Consider the following 22,391-nt stretch of genomic DNA (forward strand, 5'->3'; position numbering starts at 1 on the left):
TGTCAGAATGGTCGAATGCTAAGTTGAATCTCGGACTTCCCGATAGAAGCGCAAAAGCTCCACTCAGTCATGTTTGTTGTGCAGTTGTATTTATCTTAACTTAAATATATTTCGCAGCCCTTTTTTTTTTTGGTAGTGGTGGGGTGGGGAGAGTTCCATAAAGATATGAAGAGTGTGAGCCAAGAACATGGTAACTAACAAATTTTCATTGGCTGAGTTATGCAGCACCAGATAGACAGCAACGCATACCGCTTCGTTTAATCCTTCATGTATAGTCTTATGTGAAAAATCAGCTTTCCGACTTTCAAAATGGATTGTGCAGCAGAAAATTTCTAATTTCTTAAAATAGTATAATTGTGGGTTACCATGTTCTTACCTCACACCCTTCATATGTTGAATCCCTCTTGTCAAAAATATAGAAAACTTGAGGACTGAGTAAACCGTGATGGTGCTTATATATATATATATATATGTAGAATTTCAAGAATATACAAAACCAAAAGCTCTAGATGTGCAGCCTTTAAGTGTATCATATAAATCTAAGTATTTTTCTTATGTTTCATTTTTATTTTATTTTGTTCCAAAAAGAGGGTATGGAATATTTTGAAGTAAAAATACTCCATAGAATTTTGCTACTTATTTGAGTATTTTTTAAAGAAGTATTTACTTTTAGTGTTGGCTGGTTTACACCAGCTGTTTTTTTTCTTTTTCTTTTTAAATAAACAACTGGTTTAAACCAAAAAAAAAATAAATAAATAAAATAAAATAAGAAGAACGAAAAATGCGAATCGTGTGAACTTCATGGTGACATTTCCCACATCAAACCATCTGCATTAGTTTTATTTGCTTTTCACCTTTTAATCAAGGTGTCCCATGTTCAATTCTCGGTCGAACCACAACCCTTCTTTCATGCGTAAACAAAGTAGCGGATGTAACTTTAAGCGAAAGTCTTCTCCTTGATAACCTCGGTATTACGTAAGGATGTTAAGCCTGAACATACAAAATGAAAGAAAATTGTATATTTCTGCATGCCTGAATGCCTGTTGTTTTATAAAGAAGCAAAGGTTGCTTAAATATATTGATATAAATTGGCAAAATTTATCGATTGCCTACGTGGCTTCCAACATTAGCTTGGATTGTACTTTCAATGATATGTACGTACTAAATTTGTAATTTAATACCTCAGTTTTAGCGTACTGATTACGGTACGTTGACCTTTAAATTTTACATGCAAAGCAATAACAGGATTTTTTCCGTTATTGTTTTACATTTAGAGTAATGATGGGATTTTTCCCGATGGCTAGGGCAGGAGTTCCTCAATTTAAGAAATTTACTGACCGGTCTTCTTTAAGCTTATGGGACCTCTTCCAGCATAACCCCGTTGTTGCATAATAACACCAAGGCGAAACAAACTTATTTCTGTCAATATGTAATATAAATACATAAAGTAAAATATCTAAACCCAAAAAATCTGGTTTAAACCAAAAAGCCCAGTTTAAACTCCACCCAAAAAACGGGTTTTTGGCATTTTCAAACACAACTATGGTTCTTGCCAACCCTGCTTACTTTTGTATGTAGGAGGTTTAAAAAATCTTATTATATACATTGGTTAATCCTTTGGAATTCATAATGTAAATATATTGAGAAGTAAAACTGTTTGAAATATCTTTTCGAAATTCATGGTATATTTTCGAGGTTTTATATTATTATCGGCATCAACCACTAATTAAATGACTTTTTGTGTTATAGAGAAGCGAAACAAAATCTGGTTTATCAATTTAAAGCAGAATTTTCAAAAAAGCCTAAAATTTCCCAAGCAAAAAAGCGAAGCAGAAAAAACCGAGTTTTTTTTTTCAAAAAAGCCGGTTATTTTCCGAGCCCTTGCATCTTTACTTTTAATCTAAAACAATTAAATGCTTTCTTCAGTATTTTTTTTTAGATATTCCCCTTAGAAGAGAAGAAAAAGACCGGAGGAAGAATGGGTGAGGTTTTAATTATTAAAATAGCCATATCTAGAAATCTCTTAAGAGCACAGACATGCTAATTAAGGATGTGTTTCAACACGTTTTGATGCTTCCATTAGAAGGGAAGAAAACAGATTAGATGTTGCAATTGTTATAAGATAGTCATGTCTCGAAATTCTTTAAGATTGGAGATATGTTAGGGATGTGAGAAGTATGAGGCTGTAGGCTGGGAAATTCGGGGTTCTAGGGTCGAATTCCCCAGCAAGCCGAATGCTAATATATGTAGGCCTACGTATAAAATAAGTTTTGAGTAAGTAATTAACTAACTGACTGCCTGACTGATTAATCCCCAGACCAAACCAAACCACCACCAAAAGATAGGGCATTTGATTTGAGACTTATGTTACTATTAAGAAAGGACTTTTGGAAATTGGGCAGGAAAGGGAGGAAAAAGGAGTAGCGGTTATTATATTAAAATGTAAATACCTTTGAATTCCTGAAGGCTAGATGCATGAAATTTCTTATATAGATTTATTTAAAATAATAGAACATATACCGGTACTTCAGCACTTTTTGATGATTGACCTAGAAGGGAAGAAAGAGGAGTAAGGGTTCCAATTATTATTATATGAATATATTAGACATATGAGGAGCATATTTCCCAAACATGCTAAATCCAAAAAGTGACAGATTTTGAATTGAATATGGAAGAATATACTATGGAATCTCTTACGTTAAATTTTGTAATTATTTTTTGTCAAACACATTATTTTCTGTGGTAAATTCTATTTGAAATATCACTTGCCACAGTGTTTCAATGTAAAAAGATATAGTTTTTTGCCTTTTCTGAAGAATTCTACCAAACGGATTTAGCATGTTTTGAAAATACACTCCTCATATATCGAAACCCCTAAAGCTGAGAAAGATGAAATTTGGTGTTTTGGACTTCTTGTCTGAAATAATTGAATACGCTTTTAGATGTTTGACGCTGTAAGACGTGACATTTCGAGCTGTAAATGAAAGAAAAAACTTCCCTAGGATGGAGGTGCTTCCCTAACGTGCCCTCACGAGATGCTCAAATTTTTTGCGACAACTCAAGTTCAGATGAAATCTGTAAGAAAAGTAAAGAAGGAAGAACGTATAATGTTGACCACAGTAACACGTGGGAGCAATTGCTAATTAGCTTATAGTTCCAATGTTCAGAAAATTTTGTTAATTTGTGCTTTTCTGTTTTGCTTCTAGGAAAGTCAACGATTCGTGTCCAGCCATGAAACTCATTCCAGTTTTGATATTACTCCTCATATGTATTTCCACAGTGTTAGCTGGAAGTAAGTAAAATTAAATTGTATTCATAAAAGCTAACATGGCAATACGTCACAATAATTTCTAGTAGTAAACAGTCACGCTAATGCGTTTTGCTACCATTCAGGTGATTTGCAAACTTCAAACTATTGTGATTATTTAATTCCAACTTGAAAACTTCATTGCTTCATTTAATTATTTCAAAATAGAATAAGAACTGTGACCATATTTAGGTGTGAGCATTAACATTTGTGTAACCATAAATTAATTGATGACCAAAGAGAGAAACAAAAGTTAAATATAAACAAGTTACAGCTTTTATTTATGCATGATTTTAACTTATAGAGTACAGTGGAACTAAGGCTCGAGTGCAGAAGCTGGTTATTTATACATAAATACAATATGTTTATTTGTTATTTAATTAATTCCATTGGTTTGCACCTTCAGTATTAGTGGTTGTCAATTATTTCAGAGTTGCCAACGCCCTTTTTTAATTTTAAGTGTGAAGTACGAACTCCATGTTTTAAAAGTTTGGTATTTGCGTAGTAGTAGTAGTTCGTAGGTAGACAGCAACATCAACAGCAATTAAATTACAAACCTTTATTTATATTATATGCATACAACATATAGTAAATACGTACATACATACATATAGTAGGGGTCTACATACAGTATAATAGTCCATAGCATTATTTATATATTTTATAAAGTATGAGATGTAAGTAATTTCACAGACTCCTGCGTACCCGTCTGACAAACATTGATTTATATATTAATGAGCTATAAGGGCCGAGGGCCATAGTGAGTTATCTTCATCCTTGGTTAAAATTCCGATGAGATTTTCTAGTTAGTATTTTCTGTCTGTATATGTTAAAATGTTAGGTTTATATGTTTGTCTCCAAAGAAAAGTATATTCGTCTAAAAAAAAGTTTATATGTTTGTCTCCAATCCTTTCGACAATGAAATTTCGAAAACTCCAAGTGATAGAAATGTGCCGTTTTCACTGGTCGATTCCAAATGTTGTGTAGATTATCCAGTTTTAATTGAATATTTAAAAAATAAACATTTATTTCTTTATTACAGTTTTAGAGGTATGCTGGAAATGTTGAAATTAAAAAAAATAAAGCATTATATTCTACGAGTTATACATTCCAACATCACACATTTGTATACAGGGCTTGTATATCTCTCAGGCGCTTGTTTCCTGGCCAAATTATAATGAAAAGCAAAGGATAAACATTTCTCCAGTCTAAGATGAATCTTTATTGTTTGGAGTGTTTTGCCCAATGAAGATCATATATCACTGACATTATAATTAATTGTGTGTGTATAATATATTTGCTTATTACACACTGCATACAAGAATGAGAAACTCCAACCGGAAGTAGGCTCCAATCTTGCAAACGGTGCGGGATATTGAACAAATAATCGAAAAAATCTCCCCTTTATGATACAATTTGCCGATTTTGATCAAGACGTCTTTCACTTGTGTCTGTAAAGGGATATGTGAATATCTCCTTGTCATATATTGTGAGGAATGACAAGGAGATTCATGCTTATATGTGAATGCTGGCTGTGTAGAGAACGCACGTTCAACTAGTCACCTATAAAAATTATATAGAGAGGAATTTTTTCTACAGATATATTAAAATATGAAAATTTCAAACGTCACGTATGTATCATAAAAAAGGGATGATCGGCTTCCGATATTTTTTTCATTCTAGTGAACTCAAGACGAACTGGTTATGAATAGGGACGTGAAGTTTTCGTTTTATTTTACCCCTAAAATCGGTGTTATTTCTTGCCCAAAATCGGTTATTTTTCGCGATTTAATACACAAATAGTGGTTATTTGCTTTATTTCGTAATGGTTTTGAAAAGCAAGTATATTATAAACATAGAGAAAGTGGTCTGTGAAACGTAATTAAAATAAAATTTTAAAATTAAACGAATAGTTTTAAATTTTGGCATCTTAAATTCAAAAGAATAAATTATATTTTTAAACTTACCATCTGAGAAAAAATGACTCAATACCCCTCTTAAACTTGGATTTATTTAAAGTATGATTTGAATACCTATATCAACTAAAAACCACACTGCAGTGTTTCTTAATATTTTCTTCAATTAAAAAAGACAATCAATTCACAATATATTTATCTGAAACGCACTTCATAGCATAGTGTTGCTTAACATTTTCTTCACTTCAAAAAAACAATTCACAATATATTTATCTAAAACGCAATTCATATAATTATGAATGCGCATTTTCACTTAATGGCTAATTTATAGTTTCTTCAATCTCTCTTATTTTTCAAAGGACAAAATTGTCAATATTTCCATACTTTCTTCTTTAAGGTTTTACCTCCTTACTGTAACTGCTGAGTTCTATTCTGAAAAATATCTTTCATAATCAACTTTGGAGGGTGGGAAATATTTTGCTTCTAGAGTACAGACAGCAAAATCTCAGGGGCAAACTTTCACTAACCAACCGGTCCAAAAATAACAGGACTGATGGTTTTCTGAGAATCACATTTTGTTGCAAACGAAACTTGTGTTGTTTTATTAGTATTACCGGCCAACATGACGATTTCGCGAATCTATCGCCTTATGCATTGCGGTGTTATTATGAAAAAGAAAAGTAAGAAATTCTCGTAATTTCGAGATTTAAAAACACTAAAACCGGAATTCTATCATATATTTAGGTATATCTATATACTTTACTTTGCCTTCTTTAAGTTTTCGATGTTATCGTTAAAACGAAAAAATCACCTCCCTAGTTTTGAACCATTCGAAAAGTATTTTAATCATGCACAAAAAGTTATTCGGAAAAATAGTATTCACTTTAGAACCATAAACGAGTCATACTAATTTACATCTCCGATTGGTTTTCGAAATCTTCGTAGTACTAATAGTGACAATCTGAAATATGAGTGAATGTGAAACCAATCATATAAACACAAAAAGAAGTTTTCGGGAAGTAGCATGTAAAGATTACATTTTGTATGCTGTTGAATGAAGAACTACTGATTGTGGCTTGTTAGATGATGAAAAACAATAAAAAATATCACAAATATATTATACTATGAATTTACCTAACGAAGCAATAGGATAAAGGAGGATGAATTCCACCTACACATTTTCCAAATTGCGCAAAAACTTACTACTGCTACTACCACTACCACTAATAATAATAATAATAATAATAATAATAATAATAATAATAATAATAATAATAATAATAATAATAATAATAATAATAATAATAATAATAATAATAATAATAAACATTTCATCTTACAATGTACATTTTATTATTAATTATGTTAGGAGCTGAAACTATTGGAGGATCGAAAGTGCGCCCTGTGAATCATGCCCATAAACTCCCTAAAACCATCGCCGCGGGAGGAACTAGAAGCCGTTCTCGGGGTTTACCACCAACGATAACTGGAGGAGAACCTGCTGCTCCAGCCAACAAGCGCCCAAAATTACCCAACACTATAGGTTAAAGATGGCGCCGTGAAGCATAACAAAGGTAGGAAGGTGAAAGTATACCTCATACTTCTTAAATAGTTTTACGATTCTCATTCGATAAATATTGTGTGATCAAATAGTGAATTTCGATAAACAAAATGAAAAATAATATTGTAAGAAAATAGAATTATGTGGAAACGAAGTTAGTATTTGTGTTTAGTTTGTTAATATCCATTGTTTTCAACAACATTTAATAATTAAATCTGTTTAGTGTTTAGCGGAAATCATGCTGTATAAAAAAATGAAATCTTTAAGTTTTACGTCCCACGCTTATGCCGGTTAGGCTAAAGGAGACGGTGATGATGAGAGATGAGTGAAATGGTGGAATGAAGAAAGTGGGAGGAAACGGGAGAACCCCGAGAAAACCCACGAGCACGGTGTTTGTCCACCACAAAGTTCAGTTGGCGGGGGCTGGGATCGAATCCGGGACCCCAAGCACCAGAGGTGAACGCTCTACCACTGAGCCACCGCGCCCCCCCACATCATGCTGTGTAAGACTGAAGATATATATAGCTAATTACTAATACTGGTTCTGCTACGAATAATAATACTAATGGCATATGTTTATGGAACGGTCGATTCTCTTAGCGACACGTTCAGAGGCGTTCAACTAATGATGTGCTAATCTTAAGGCACGAATGTTAGGTTCGTACGAATGAAATCACTGCTTTGAGGTCTGGCCGGAAACTCACCTTAGCAACACAACAAAGAGATAAACTACGGTCATGCGACGATTATCACAAAGTCAGTACATGTCCAGCAAACAGGCTGGGGTATCCAAAGAGTCAGAAGGTAGTGCGTTGTTGAACAGAGTAATAGGCAAGTGCACTATGGAGAATATACCACTACACATCTGCAAATAGGTTTTCTTCAAGACTTCAAACTTGGACGGGGCCACGCTGGCTCAGTAGAGCGTTCACGGGTACAAGGAGGCCTTGGTTCGATCCCAGCTCGCTTCAAGTGAGCTTTGTAGTGGAGAAACACCATGTGCATGGGTTTTCTCAGGTTCTCACCTTTCCTCTCACTTCTTCATTCCACCATTTTCATTCGTTTTTCATCACCGCTGTCTTCTTTAGCCTAGCCGGCACACCGTGAAACGTAAAACTGAAAGATTTTATTTCATTTCATTTCATTTCTCAAACTGGGACATTCTGCACAGAAAGCCACAAAACAACATTAACAATGCACTTGCGCCAAAATGGCGAATAAACGCACCATTCAAAATTGCATTGTCAAATTTTGTCCTTGTGACTCAGAAATTACAAAATGAGTCCCATGACCACCTATCATCATCATGTTTGGACAAGCTCCTCAGGAACGCCATTTAAGTAGACCCTCAGGAAATGTTTCGTACCATTGCAAGCGAGTTAGGCACGCGTAATAATGTTCTTCGTTAGCTTCGTGAAATTGGGAAGGCGAACAATTTGAACTCATGGGTGCCAGATACATTAGCGCTGGCCAGCAAAAATCTAAGTATGCAATTTTCCGAGTTTAAGAAATACCACGGAATGTTTTCTGTATCGGATTATCACTTGCGATAAAAAATGACTTGCTATATCAATCGTAAACGATCAGGTCAATGATTGGATCGTAATCAACTTCCAGGATGATTTCCTTAACCACATCTTGTCTCCAAGGTGTTGTTGCAGTTATAGTGCATATAATCCATTATATCTTTCTCAGGCGAGATGAATCCATCAACGCGGATCCTTACAGTTCTGAACTGTATGAAATGCATCGCAAACATGTCCGCAAGAATTCAGCAATGGACAACAAATATGGTGTCCCCATATTTCCCAACAATTTATGCCCTTATGTCGCTCAAAGGATGATAAGTTTTATATATATATATATATATATATATATATATATATATATATATATATATATATATATATATATATATATTAGTAGCATGTATCATTATGAGTAAACAGGTGGCAAGATAATACTTAGCACGTTAGTAAGTACCCCATCAATCATTATTAATTGTCAAATGATTAATTGATTTTAGTATGGTTAAAAGACAAATTTAAATATCTCTTTATCACCCTCCTTCTCTCTCTCTCTCTCTCTCTTTCTCTCTCAGTGTCGTATTAAGTACAAAAATTGTTGTCCTTAGTTCGATAACCTCCTACATATTCAGTATCTACTAATCGTGTTTCACTGAAACTTCGCAAATCGTATATGTTACACCATATATATATATATATAAAGTTTCTCCTAAAAAATTCGATAAATATGCCATCCTGAAATATGCGTATAGTATTACTTGAAAGCTTCCTTTGTAGAAAGATAATGATCTACAAATCATATCTTCATCAAAATCGTTTTCCAATCATGATATACACATCATTGATTCCAATCATCACACCTTGATCGCCAAGAATTTTCTCCTTTTTGTTTTCTGAAGGGTTCCATTTCCGGAGGAGTACTTAGTAAAATTCTCAATGAATATTTTTATTATTACTGTAGACATTTTCATTGACACTAGTAGTTCTTTCCTTTTATACAAAGCGTGCATTTTCCGTGCTATCTAGTTACCCCGTCCTTTTCCATTTTCTATCATTGGAAATCATGTTATACGCTTGTTTCCTCAGCGAAAGAAGCAGTGACTACTGATAGATACCAATAGCTAAGCTAGGAATTTTTATTTCGTTTTACTTTTTCTTCTCATTTGGTTACTCGTATCAAATGGTGAAGTTACAGGGGGATTAGGCGAGGTTAAGCTGCCACTAACTAAAAGTATTGAAAGATGTAGTCCAGGTCGACAAATACTTTCTACTGCGTATTATGTTTTAATTTTAACAGTAATAAGCACTGGCGCAAATCCCGGCAAGACGAGGGGGACATGTCCCCCCAAACTTGGACCTGGGGGGACTGTCCCCCCAATAATCTGCCGTGAAAAGTGCTTTTTGGGATAAGTGTGATGATTTGTGTCCGACTGCCACAAAGGAATATAAGATGAAATTGATTTATGTTTTCTTTTCCATTTTTTTTTTTTTTTTTTTTTTTTTTTTTTTTAAAGAATCGTATTCTGTAGTATTGCAAACTGAACTTCGTGCAGTAGTGCGTTTAGTAGTCTCATCAATATGTATTGATTCCACTTCCGCTACTTGGGCACAAATTGCAATGAATTCCAGAGGAGGATATGCCCCTCTCCTCATGCTGGCAAAGTTGTCTCAGCTGTAGGTACGGGCACAAATTCCGAGGAAATGGGGAGACAAGTTCCCCCAAATTGGAACTGGAGGCTCTCCCAATAATCCGATTTGGAAAGTGCTTTTTGCAGATAAGTGTGATGATTTGTGTCCGACTGCCACAAAGGAAAGTGAGATGAAATTTGTTTCTCTTGGGTTTTCCATTTTTAATGAAAATGAAGGCGTGTGACTGTGAGTGACGTAACCTGATATGAAGTCTTATCTCTTCCTCTCCCCTAGGCCCTAGCACACGAAAAGTATATATAGACTATCCAATGTCAGTAGAACCCATCTTTTTATTAAATGCGCATTTAATCTATTTGTAGTACCAGCCTAGGCATCTACTCATGCTTCGTAAGCTAAATAACTCTATAGCGTATGGAACCCGGAGGTTCAATGCCGCGTTCACAAAAGCTCTCCATTGACTTTTATCCTTAGCCAGTGGATACGCCTTTCTTGTGAATTGTAACAATGATTGATTCTTTCCACTCTTGTGGCAATTCTTCCTTGTTGTAGATAAGGAGAATGAGTTTGTGTTTGTGTATCTTGTTCCACAATTTTTCGCCTCCAGCTAAAATTAACTCAGCCGGAATTTCGTTTACACCCAGAGATTTGTGTTTCTTTAATTTCTTTATAGCGATTTCTACTTCTATTCGGTTGGATTCTGCAATATACGGTTCTGCGGTGAGTATCTCCCTTTCTCCACGCACATTAGTTTTTGACTGCGTGTTTAGCAAATCGTCAAATTTTTTCATCTATTTAAAATGCTATCTGTATCAGTGAGACTGTTCCATCAGCTTTCTTTAAGATAAGCACGTGGTTGATAGCCTTCCTTAAATTCGTTGATCCCTGTATACATATCCCAAATGCTTTTATTTTTACTATTATCTTCAAGTTCCTAAATTTTAGCTTTCAAAAATCGCGTTTCTTTGTTCTAAAAGTTTTGGAAGTTCCCGCCTGATGTCTACGAAATTTTGAGTAGTTATTTCATTCGGATTTTGTAGCCAACGTAATTTTGCCTGTTTTCTCTTCTCTGTTAGTTCGATCCATGGTTTGTTCCTACGTATTTCCGCGTGTCCCAATTTTTCTTTTGAGAGAGGATGCTCTGTAAACAAAGAAAATTATTCAATTGCTGCAATATTTTTCTCATAATCTTAAGGTTACATCTGCTAACTAAAGAGTATATGACATGCGTCAGATTTCTGTAACGATTTCTGTAATGTTCTTGAGATTATCATCATTTTGCTCAAAGAATATTGTTGCGTCATACATAATTGATATTCTTTCTTCATAGTTTTGGGGAAGTCGTTATTTATATTATTATTTTAATTTAAAACAATTTTAACGTGGATCTTTGTGGATGCCTAATTAGAAACATACCAATTATAAATATGCATGTATTCAGATTTCAGAATGTGTTCACGGCTGTGATTTGTAATAATGATATGTACTACTACTTCATCTACATTGCCTAACATGTAATATACTCTACAACAGTTGATCAGACTCATCTACCGTAATATGAGTTTCATCTCCCTTCTCTAGAAGAAGGCGTATTAAGGATTTTGTTTCGAGGGGCTATTTCCAACACAAGGAAGGAAGTGGGCAATTGCCCACCTGAGTTTGAGAATTAAATATGTTTTAATTTATGCATAAATTGAACTTATAATGGCAAGAATTGCAGACCGATAAATTCTATATGATATGATACAAAAATTTAGGAGTGAATCTAACCCTTTATTCTATTCATACAAGAAAAAGGAAGCATCCTCTTGGCCTTCCTAATTTCTCGGGGGCTAATTATTCCCCCGTTTTGATATTCTTTAATTCAAATATTTCCTTCTTTTAAAAATAACTAAACGATATAAATTTTCCTTTGTTATAATAACTAAAGTCCTGTCATGTTGATATCCGAGCAAGTTGGTGTGGAACACCAGTTTCTCTTATCAACTCCTCTTAGTTTTGGTGTTACTGATGACGGCCGACTTGAATACAACCGACAACGGTCGATAAAGTATGATAGGCGAAATGAAAGAAAGTAACGTCAAGAAAAAGAAACAGAAAAGTAGAAAGGACGAAAGACAGAACAAAAGGACGCAGTTCTTACATGGAATGAAATTTGACAAATACAATATTATTTCTGAACAGAGATCATAAGAAAATGGAAAGTCAATGATATTCTTAGAAATGGTAAGAAGGATTATTGTTGTACGTGGAATTCGAAAAACTAAAAAATTTATTTGGGAGGGGGGCTTGAGCCCGATAGCCTCCTAAATACGCCACTGAAGACAATTCTGCTCCCCTGATTCTTCACAGCATTGTTTTTCAACTTGATAAATATTTTGAACATCGCTTATATATATATATATATATATATATATATATATATATATATATATATATATATATGGGAACGGTCTTATCCGTCCCCCCAATGTTGAAGACAGATTTGCGCCGATGGTAATAAGATAGGATAAATGAGCAATAACAATGCCGCGTTCGCGTAATGAGCAATAACAATAACAATGGAAAACTCTACCAAGATCAAGTTCTGGCAAACTATACCTGTTTCAAACCACATGTTTTCAATGTTCCAACAACTTAATATTTCCCGTTGCATCATCAAATAAAAGTTAAAATATCCAAACCAGTTTTTTTTCTTTTTTAAGTGGCATCGGATATGAATGAGAGCTATGAACATTCAACTTCTCGTTCGTCTCGGTTCTCGTACACTTCTTTCTCGTCTAATCTCGATTCGCGGAAAGTTTTTCTGTTGTCATTTTGTAAATTAACGTACAAAATTAGCACACTTATTTTCTTCTCAATTTTATCTATAAAGGTAACCAAGAAACTTCAGTCGCTTTTTCATCCACCACATTCGAACATCGATATGTCACCTAAGACGTACCTGGAAGATCGAAAATATTTATCATCTGCATCGATGACCTTCTGCCAACATTTTGGAAGGCCATGGATTCCATCGCGGTAAAACTTGGTGAACTGTGAAACGAAGAAGGTATCAAGTGTCTTTTGTACCTCTGTTAGCGATTTGAACTGGCGTCCTCTAAGGTGCTTGTCCGAGGAGTGGAACAGGTGATAATTGGAAGCTGCAATAACCGAGAAGTGTGGCGGATACAATAGCATTTCCCGTCCAAGGCATAGAATGGTGTCCCGGGTCATCCTAACCACGTCGGGCTTAGAGTTGTCCCGTAACAGGATGATCCCTCTGGATTCAGAAGTGCTGTGTCCAGAATTTTGAATTTTTCTTGAACACGGCTCAACTGCTCACAGTATACAGTTGTATTGATGCTCTGACTAGCTAGTAGAAGTTCCCGATGCATGATACCGCGAGCAGTTCACCAAACACAGGAGGGCCTTCTTCTAGTGCTGACTTCAGCTGTTTTAAAACTGGTTTATGGGATGCTAACCAATGATGGCAACACCGTGGAGCTTCATACAGGACTCGCTTCTCATCACATGTCAACACTCTGTCCAGAAACAGGGGTCTGCTCGTGTTGCCTTCTGGCCTGGAGTCAAATCATGTGGGATCCATCTACCCAATATGTAATGCTTCCCAAGTTGATGGAGGTGCTGCCGAATAGTTTCTCCATTCACACTGAATTGTAGTCCGAGTTCCTTACATATCTTGCCACTGTTTGCCTCAATTGATGCCTGCAGATCTTCATTTTGTACATGTGTTGGTCTTCCGGCATGTTGTGCGTCTTCGAGTATTACCTCACCGTCCTTCAACTTGTTAAACCACCGCTTCACTCTACGCGTAGTCACGACACCCTCACCAAAGACCTGGGATATCTTCCTCTCCTCCCATCTGCAGCGGCGTTTGACCCAATTTTGAACCCGTATAGCATACGAGGAGTGACTGAAAAGTTTTGAGCCTTGAGGAAACTATAAGAAGTACCGATTTGGTAATATGTTTATTTTTCAACGTAATCCCCTTGGACAGCAACACTCTTGCTCTGGTGCATTAGTGTTCTTATCCCAATAAACAAACAAACAAACAACAACAACAACAAAAAAAAAACTTAGGTTGTGACCACAGAAACTCCTCCACGGCTGTCATGACATCATTATCGCTTGCAAAACGTCGTCCTGCTAGAGTCTTTTTAAAATTAGGAAACAAGCGGAAGTCTGAGGGCGCTAGATCTGGAGAATATGGTGGATGAGGAACGAGTTCAAAGCCGCATTCGTGCATAGTATCCATGGCAACTGGTGATGTGTGGCCGGGAGCATTGTAATGATGGTAGAGAACGCCTCTAGACATCATTTGTGGTCTTTTTTCTTTAATTTGCACTCGATATTTTTCCAAAAGGTTACTATAATAATATCCTTTGTTGGTATGACCCCTTTGTAGGTAATCAATGAATATCACACCTTGAGAATTCCAAAAGAACAGAGGCCCTCACTTTGCCAGCGGAGGGGATCACTTTTGTCTTGTTTTGGGAAAGGGAGGAGGGGTGCTCACATTGTTTGGATTGTTGTTTTGTTTTTGGTTGGTAATTATGTACTCAATATTCGTCCATAGTGACGAATCGACAGAGAAAATCGTCCACATCACGTTCTAACAGTTTCAAATTGTCCACGGATAGGAGGTACTGAGTGCGTTTTTGTTCGGGAGACAGAATACATGGGACCTATCGAGCAAAAACTTTTGATAAACCAAACTTATTCTTCAGAATATGATATGCTCACCCTGTGATATGCCCAGGCTGTCTGTTATCTGTCGGGTTGACAATCGGCGATCTTCCATGATCATATTAGGTACCATGATTCCAAGATCATGATGGCATATGAAGGAGCAGATTCACCTACGGTATTGATCAGATCTTGGTAGATCTCAGACGCCGACATTCCTTTTAATTGTAGATACTTAATGACTGACCATGTACTCAATTTTTTCCGTTTTCCCAACTTCGCCTATGGTCACAGTGGATCCGACTTCAATCGGTTTTTTAGTCTGACATACTCTGACGACATCTGTGAAATAAACAAATGCATTGAGAGAAGTGTACGTGGTCAGACTAGTTTCGACATGGTCTGGCGACTACGGCCGACTTCTACCGACCACCGATCGGAAACAAATTATTTTGTTTTTGTCGTCAGATTACGCCAGACTAGCGGTTGGTTTGCAACTCATCGCAAGTATTGAGACTTCCATTTCACTTTTTAATGCAAGATGGTTGATCCTGAAAGATTTATTGAACATTTTTTTATAATCATAGTTACATTGGTATATATGAGGAATTGTGTACTTGAACTTTTTCAATTCCATATAGAAGGGAAGTTATATTTTTTTCTTATTATTACTCTTTTGTGCACTTGTATGGTATGAATATCTTTAGATTAATTTCATCAGATAAGTGGTAATATTGTGCAAAATAATAACAATTAAACGAGAGGTGTGTGAATTTTAATGTATTTTTCATGTTTTCCCGGTACTAGTACACAACTATGTTGGATTCAACATACTTAGGATAATGTTTAATTTGAAAATTTCCCAGGCGACTTGTCAAAGAATACTATACAAGAATACGGGGGAACTTACATTTTTAATCTATATTTACCACTTAATTCTTAAAATACCACCGGGAATTTTTCTGAACGAAACACTGTTGTAGATGACACGCCCCCTCCCTGATTATTAATTCTAAATGCTTTCCTTAATGTTATAGCCAACCGTTCTTCTGTTAAAAATTACTTTGCTTCTCTATGCGTCCTCGGATCTTCTGTAAGAAGTACCAAAATGCATCCTGTTCCATTCTAAAGTACTGAAAAAACTTCTGTGGCTGCTCCACCAACTTTGAAACTAGCGTGTGAAACTCGATATATTTCTCTCTTTCTTGAAAAATGGTATTTTCATATTCGCTCCTATCTTCCTCTAAAAGTAATACCGGTATTTTTAACACAGGATTTTCTAATAGCAGAAATTCCTCGTCCATACTGTATCCCACAAAAAGCCAGACTGACGACGGATGGGTTGCAGTGTGACCAAGCAGTCGGCAGACGCGGTCGGCCGACCAGTCGGCCGTAATCGCCAGAGTGAAAAAGTGGATGCACTGTGACCGTAGGCTTCTGCCGTCTCACTCGCTTCAAGAGCCTGTAAAAGACAAAAGAAATTACTTAGAACCAAGAGCTTGATACACATTAATATCAAAGGTTTTACTATTCTAATACCTATAGTTATTCTATTCTAGATTCTCATTTTCTAAGTTAGGCTCAAAACTTTTCAGTTACCCCTTATGACGCTCTGTGGAGGTTCCATGTGCACTCTGTCCTTACACAAATTTAAGGTGTAACTGAAATGCCACAACCAAGTAGTATGTTGAATATACCCATACCGACAACTGACCTTCGCTTTATCTCTATTCGCATTCAACTCAATGTGAGGGCCAATTGAACACAGATTTACACAAAAAGCGACAGAACTTGATCAGAATTCTTCCGCATCACGAGAGGTCCACGAACGGTATGATATAACAACATTTAAACTATATTTATTATTGGAGTGTATCGTGTAATGATTCGCGAATCTTTAAATGTTACAAATGCTATTCACTGTGTTCGTACTATCATTCTATCAATTTATAGTTCTTTCTTTTTCCTTTTTATTTAATATAAAATACTACATTAAAACAGTGTTTGAGATCTAAGACTTGAATGAACGAGCATTGCTAACGAGACTTAACAAAAAATTTCAAAATTCGAATTTGAAAATGTATTTCTTTCCTCGACTCCCGTCTTGGAATCGAGATGACACAAGAAATTTCTGTGGACATCCTTAGTCTTGTTTCTGATTTTTTCTAAAAAAAAAAATGAATGATAGCTGTACTTAAAAGAAATAAAACTAAAAGGAGTGAAAAAGAGAAATAAAGAAAGGGAGGAAATATAATTTTTAATTGCTCCATGACTTTTGTTTCTTTCATCTGAAAACTAATATAAAAATGTCATTCTTTTCAGACGCTGAGTAAGATGGATGTGAGAGGCCAGAATACTCTTTACAACTAATATCTCAGACTAAACAAATGTATATCAGTTTAAAATAAAGAATGTAGAAAACAATATTACATTATTCATAGATATTTGAATAATTCTTCTGTTCAACCTAATTGTATTTAAAGTAAAATAAATACAGTTTAAATAAGTAGCATAATATTATATTATTATTTATATGGATGGAATTTTGTCTCCCTCAATGAAAAACTACTTAATACAATGATTTCCAATGGTTTTTCTTTCTTTTCTTTTTTTTTTTTTTACGACAACGCACTGATGATTGGCCATGACGTAGTGACACTCGTGTTTGATTTCTTTTTATTAATAATAAAATAAATTACCATACATAAGACTATAAGTTCTATAAAGTAGTAACTCTATGTAGTATTGAGCATTGCTGCTTCCGTTGGAAGCGTTTGCCGTTACAGTCTATCTCAAAATTGAAATAATTATTAAATGCTTCACGATTTGTCCGCTATACATCCTATTGAATTGCGCGATACATCGATTGGGAATCACTGTCCTAAAGTGCAGAAATCCTAAAAATCTACTAGGACAGTAGTCTCAAACGACAATAAGAATAACTTAGCTGCTCAAAACCTAAACTATACTAGTCCTAAACAGCTAAACTGTAGAAAAGCTAAAATTTAAGATTTGTTGTCATATTATTATCTCCTGGGGTAAGCATACGGGAACTCACTCAACTTGACACCCATAATGTCATTTTGACTTCACACTGACCCAAACTTGCATTTACATCACGCTCAGTTGACCTCACTTACATCACGATTTGGATCACGCTCAACTTCATGCTCTCTTCGTGAAATTGAGGTCAAGTCAGCTTGAGTTCCCGGCTCGTAAGCTTCGACGTCCTGAGTTTCGGCATCTAGGGTTGGAATTAAATTGTTATCTCTTAAGATGAGATGGACACGTCGCTAGATTATACATCCGGCGTGAACGGGATAGTAGTTGAAAAACATATAGGATAATTCATCTACATGCGCGAGAAGATGAAAGAATAGTGTAAAGTTGGATCTAAGAAAAAGAAGGAATAATTACCCGCATTGGATTCTTTATTGGACGTTGTTTCTGCGGCAATGAACGTTCTGACTTTCGTAAATCAGAGATCAACTTAATTCAAAGTACTATAAGAATATTAATTATTTTTGTCATTTTTCTTATGACTTCTACTGTCAAAGATTCACAACATAATCTTAAAAAGGTAATTGATAGCCTACACACTTTTACAAATTTTTCACTTGCACAAATAATTTCCCACAAAATGCAAAACTGGACTTGGGAAATATTTAAAGTGAAGAAGATAATACCTAGAGATCCACCTGTTTATGAAATAGAAGATTTAAACAAGGAACAACTGAATGGATTATTTTATAGAGAGGAATTACAACCTGTCTCGTTATCAGAAACGTTTTACATAGATTAAATCATACGCACAAGAAGAAAAGGTAGAAGAAAAGAATATGTTGTTGATTGGAAAGGATATCTTTCTTCTTTCGATTCCTGGATATCTGCATCATCCGTAAAGAAGATCAAGAAGTACAATGGAACCTGGTGGAGATTTTTACGTTACGCTTCCTAGTAATAGTTCTATGTAATATTTTCCTGACAACAACTTAACATCATATACTACTAAACTTCATCAAAGAATGGAATTCCGTGAAAAGTGGGAAGTGGCTATTGTTGAGATTCATTATCGTCATTAAATTTTACATATTAATGAAGAAAATAATAATTTTTTTTTTACGTTCCTGCAAAAAGTGATGAATGGAAGTTTGTAACTATTCCTGTACGTTATTACACTGACATTTCGGAGTTGATAAAGGTAATTAAGACGAACAACAAATTCACAAATTTACATTTTTCCTACATTGGTGACAGTAATATCTGTTTTATACGACGTCTTCCTAAAGATATAAATGTTTACGTTTCAACGGGGACGTAGCCAGAGCTCTCAGTTTGGGGGGACATATTTACAAATGGAATAACCCATATTTTATATATTTATATAGATAGATATAGATATAGATATAGATATAGATATAGATATAGATATAGATATAGAGAGAGTCCTCAGGATAATTCGCGGAAAGTATCGTTTGGAAAACTCACCAATAGATTGTCCTAAATTAAACTTTAATTACTCTTTCGCGGGTTAGAAATGTGAACCTTTCCTACGAAATGCGATAATGAAACAATAATTTAAAAATTATGTAAGGACATTATAAAACGCAATACTACATACAAATACTTTTTGATAAATTTATACATACCTTTTTGCCTTGTACCTTTATATACTTTGTAGCTTGAGAAAATAGTTACAAATAATATAGTAACAGACGTTCACTACCCAAAAAATGCTATGAGTCCCATAAGGCTACCTAAACTGAACACACAGGCTATCAAGTCGTATATTTTAGTGTTAAAATGTAATAATATTCTACATAGTTGAAGAAACATTATATACTAGACTAATAAATTTCAATATAATTTCAACTAGCTATCGTGTACATTTAATAAGCATTCACAAACTTTAGCATGTTTTTCAAAGATCCTGACTTCCTTTATATATTATACGGTAAACAATTACGGTCACATTTACTGACCAATTACCGTCAATTCTGGCTGCCAACGGATTACCCTCAAATTTACAGTATTACTGTAAAATTTATGGTTATATGCCACAAAAAGGCCGTATGTATGCCCTATTACCATAACTTTAATACTCATACCGTAAATTTAGGGCACTCGGTTGGCAGCCAGAATTGATGGTAATTGGTCAATAAATGTGACCATAATTGTTATAGTGTAGTACATTTTATTGTTCACAAAATCGTTAACGTCTTTCGTGCGTCTCAAACATAAATCAATATCCAAGAGGCCTACAATTACTTGAACTTCCGTGAACATAAAAAATCTAATCAACGAAGTCCTATAATAAAATAATAATTGGTAAAATATTGGCCTAATATTACAACACTATTTTTTTATGTTGTTCTTGCATCATCCGACAACGTTTTGCCACACTGTATTTACAAATTACTTGCTAAACACAAACTGTGACGCTTATGCAACGATTTTGCGAATATATCAATAATTTTATCTTCTTCATGCTTAGAGGCTATCTCTTGTTCTATTTCAAGTGCGGCTAACGCTGATGTTCTATCCTAACCAGACTTACAACTAAGATATGATTTGAACCTTTTATGCACGCTCAAAGAACACTCACAAGAAGCTGATGACACAGGTAGCATCAAGGCTATTTCCACCAAATCCGTAGTTGGAGGAAAATTGGCTTGGGCAGAGCAGCATGCAGGTCCGAGATATTTGTATTTTCTTTCTTCTTCATAAGAGATTCTACATATTTTTTTAAAACAATGAAGTCATGTTCGGAAAGTCTATTTCAAATTGCGTAGCAGACTCTTCCGTTGTCTCCTTCATCAAGAACAGTTTTGATTTAGGATGACACGCTTGAATGCCACGAATTACAAATATATTTTCCTTACAGAATCGTCTGTCAAACTTGTTCGCAATGTTGTCAACCACTGGATATAGGAGTTCTGTACGAAAATTCTCTTCAGTATAACCCTGTGTTCTTTTCTTCGGATACTACCCGAAACTAGAAAATCTTTTATACTACTATTATCTCACTTTTCTCTGCTCTTTGGTTGATTAAAACATTCTACTCAATTTTGTTTGACAAACTCATATGCTTCAGTGTAGAGACGCAATGAATGTTCCTCTGTTCTAAGTTCTTTTATGGCTTCAACAACCGAACAAATAAGTAGCTGGGCGTTTGCTAGGGTAATATCTTCTCCTTGTAGAAAATTATTCAAGTAATTCCCAAGATCTTACTGAAAAGAATCAAGCATGAAACAGTTGCAAATGATTTCAGCTTGTTCGCAATACCCTCAGCTTCAGTAGTCTTCTTAGCATCCTTTCCCTCTAATGCAAAGATTATAGCTCCATCATTCTTTTTCATAGCATTCAGTGAATGAACATGTGAAGCGTTATGAATGCCTGAAAGACTAGGTGTACTGGACTGCTCCAAACCTAACGCTGTCTGAGCCTGCTGTATTCGTCTATGAGAAATATTTATGTAAAGTCTGCAATAAATCAAAAAACGTATTTGCTTTTACGAACGAACACACTTCTACAATAAATTTAACTGATGTGTATTGCAATGGATATACAGTACGATGGGATGAGGCTTCCAAAATTACTTTTGCACACCACATATGTAGCCTCTCATAACGCTCCGCCCATCGTAAGCTTGCTCAATGCATTTTGAGTCCTTATTAACACCTACCGGTACAGAAGCCAAAGTTTCGATAATTGTTTTCGATATGTATTCAGCATTTACCTCACGAAGTTTAACAAATCTCAAAAAGTGATCTAGCTTAGGATTTTTCACAAATCTCACACGAACACTAAGTTGTTCAGAAACATTAACATCTCGTGTTTCACAGCCATAACACTGCACTGAATTTTCCGGCGGCACTTACAATGACATTGATGTTTTCCTCACCGCAGCACAAAATAACTTCATTTTGAATTTCTGGGGATAAGTAAGTGATATTCCTTGGCGCTGTATAATTCTTTGAAAAAGAGTCAAAACGTCGTAACAACTCGAATGTTTGTAAGAAATTCCCTTTATTTAAACTGCTGTCATATTCATCGTTGCCTCGGAAAGCCAATTCCTATCGACCCAAATGGATCACAATCACCACTATACGCTTTAAGCACTCTCGATTGGTAGTTTTTCTTCTCTAGATGCGTGGTTTTGCAGATTCAGGACATCTCCAGTTTCTTTGGACCTCTGAAAGCAGTCATTCAGATGAATGTTTTGCTGTGAGATGCTAGCAACCTCCTTATCAATACTGTCCGAATGAATATTTTCCTCAACAACACGCACCTTATCAGTTTCGCTGCAGGTACTCACCAATTGCTTATCACTTTTTACGTGTGAAATAAAATATCCAGATTTTATAAATATCTCTATATTTAACTTAATTTCAAGAATACATGTAGCCCTATAGCAAACTTAATACTGCGCATTGCACGTTCAGTAAGAAAATAGATTCTTTCCCGCTCAGCCACAGTTGCCAGCGCCAGCACAGGTAGGGTATAAATAGTTTACATATTCTATCCTCCTCTGTTTTGCCAGATTGGCTGTTAAATATAATAAAAATAAGGAAGTAAATCTACACTCAATACCTTCTCGTAAAACAGTTGAATTGAGTTGATTTTAGTTTAGCGTCCCTTTCAGCAGCGAGGCTATATGAGACGTGGAAATAGTGATTAACGTGGAATCCGAACCACATGAGCTCCCGCCGGGAATCGAACCCAGGTCTTCTACGCCAAAGGCA

The 22,391-nt window shown here is 35.3% G+C and overlaps 1 long non-coding RNA gene across 2 annotated transcripts in view; it reads left to right on the plus strand.

Annotated features, from left to right (window-relative positions):
- LOC145662055 (uncharacterized) overlaps window positions 1–22,391 on the plus strand; it is a 103,837-nt gene that overhangs the window by 46,079 nt on the left and 35,367 nt on the right. Inside the window, exon 4 of one of the 2 annotated variants that reach the window (XR_014126967.1) lies at window positions 16,969–17,155. The exons of the other annotated variant lie outside the window; for it this stretch is intronic. This is a non-coding gene — a long non-coding RNA (uncharacterized LOC145662055). Of the gene's footprint in view, window positions 1–16,968; window positions 17,156–22,391 lie in introns of those variants that run through there. 2 annotated transcript variants of the gene reach the window in all.

Source organism: Thermobia domestica, chromosome 10, assembly GCF_964235325.1.
Source record: "Thermobia domestica chromosome 10, izTheDome1.hap1.1, whole genome shotgun sequence".
Classification (NCBI taxonomy): Eukaryota; Metazoa; Arthropoda; class Insecta; order Zygentoma; family Lepismatidae; genus Thermobia; species Thermobia domestica.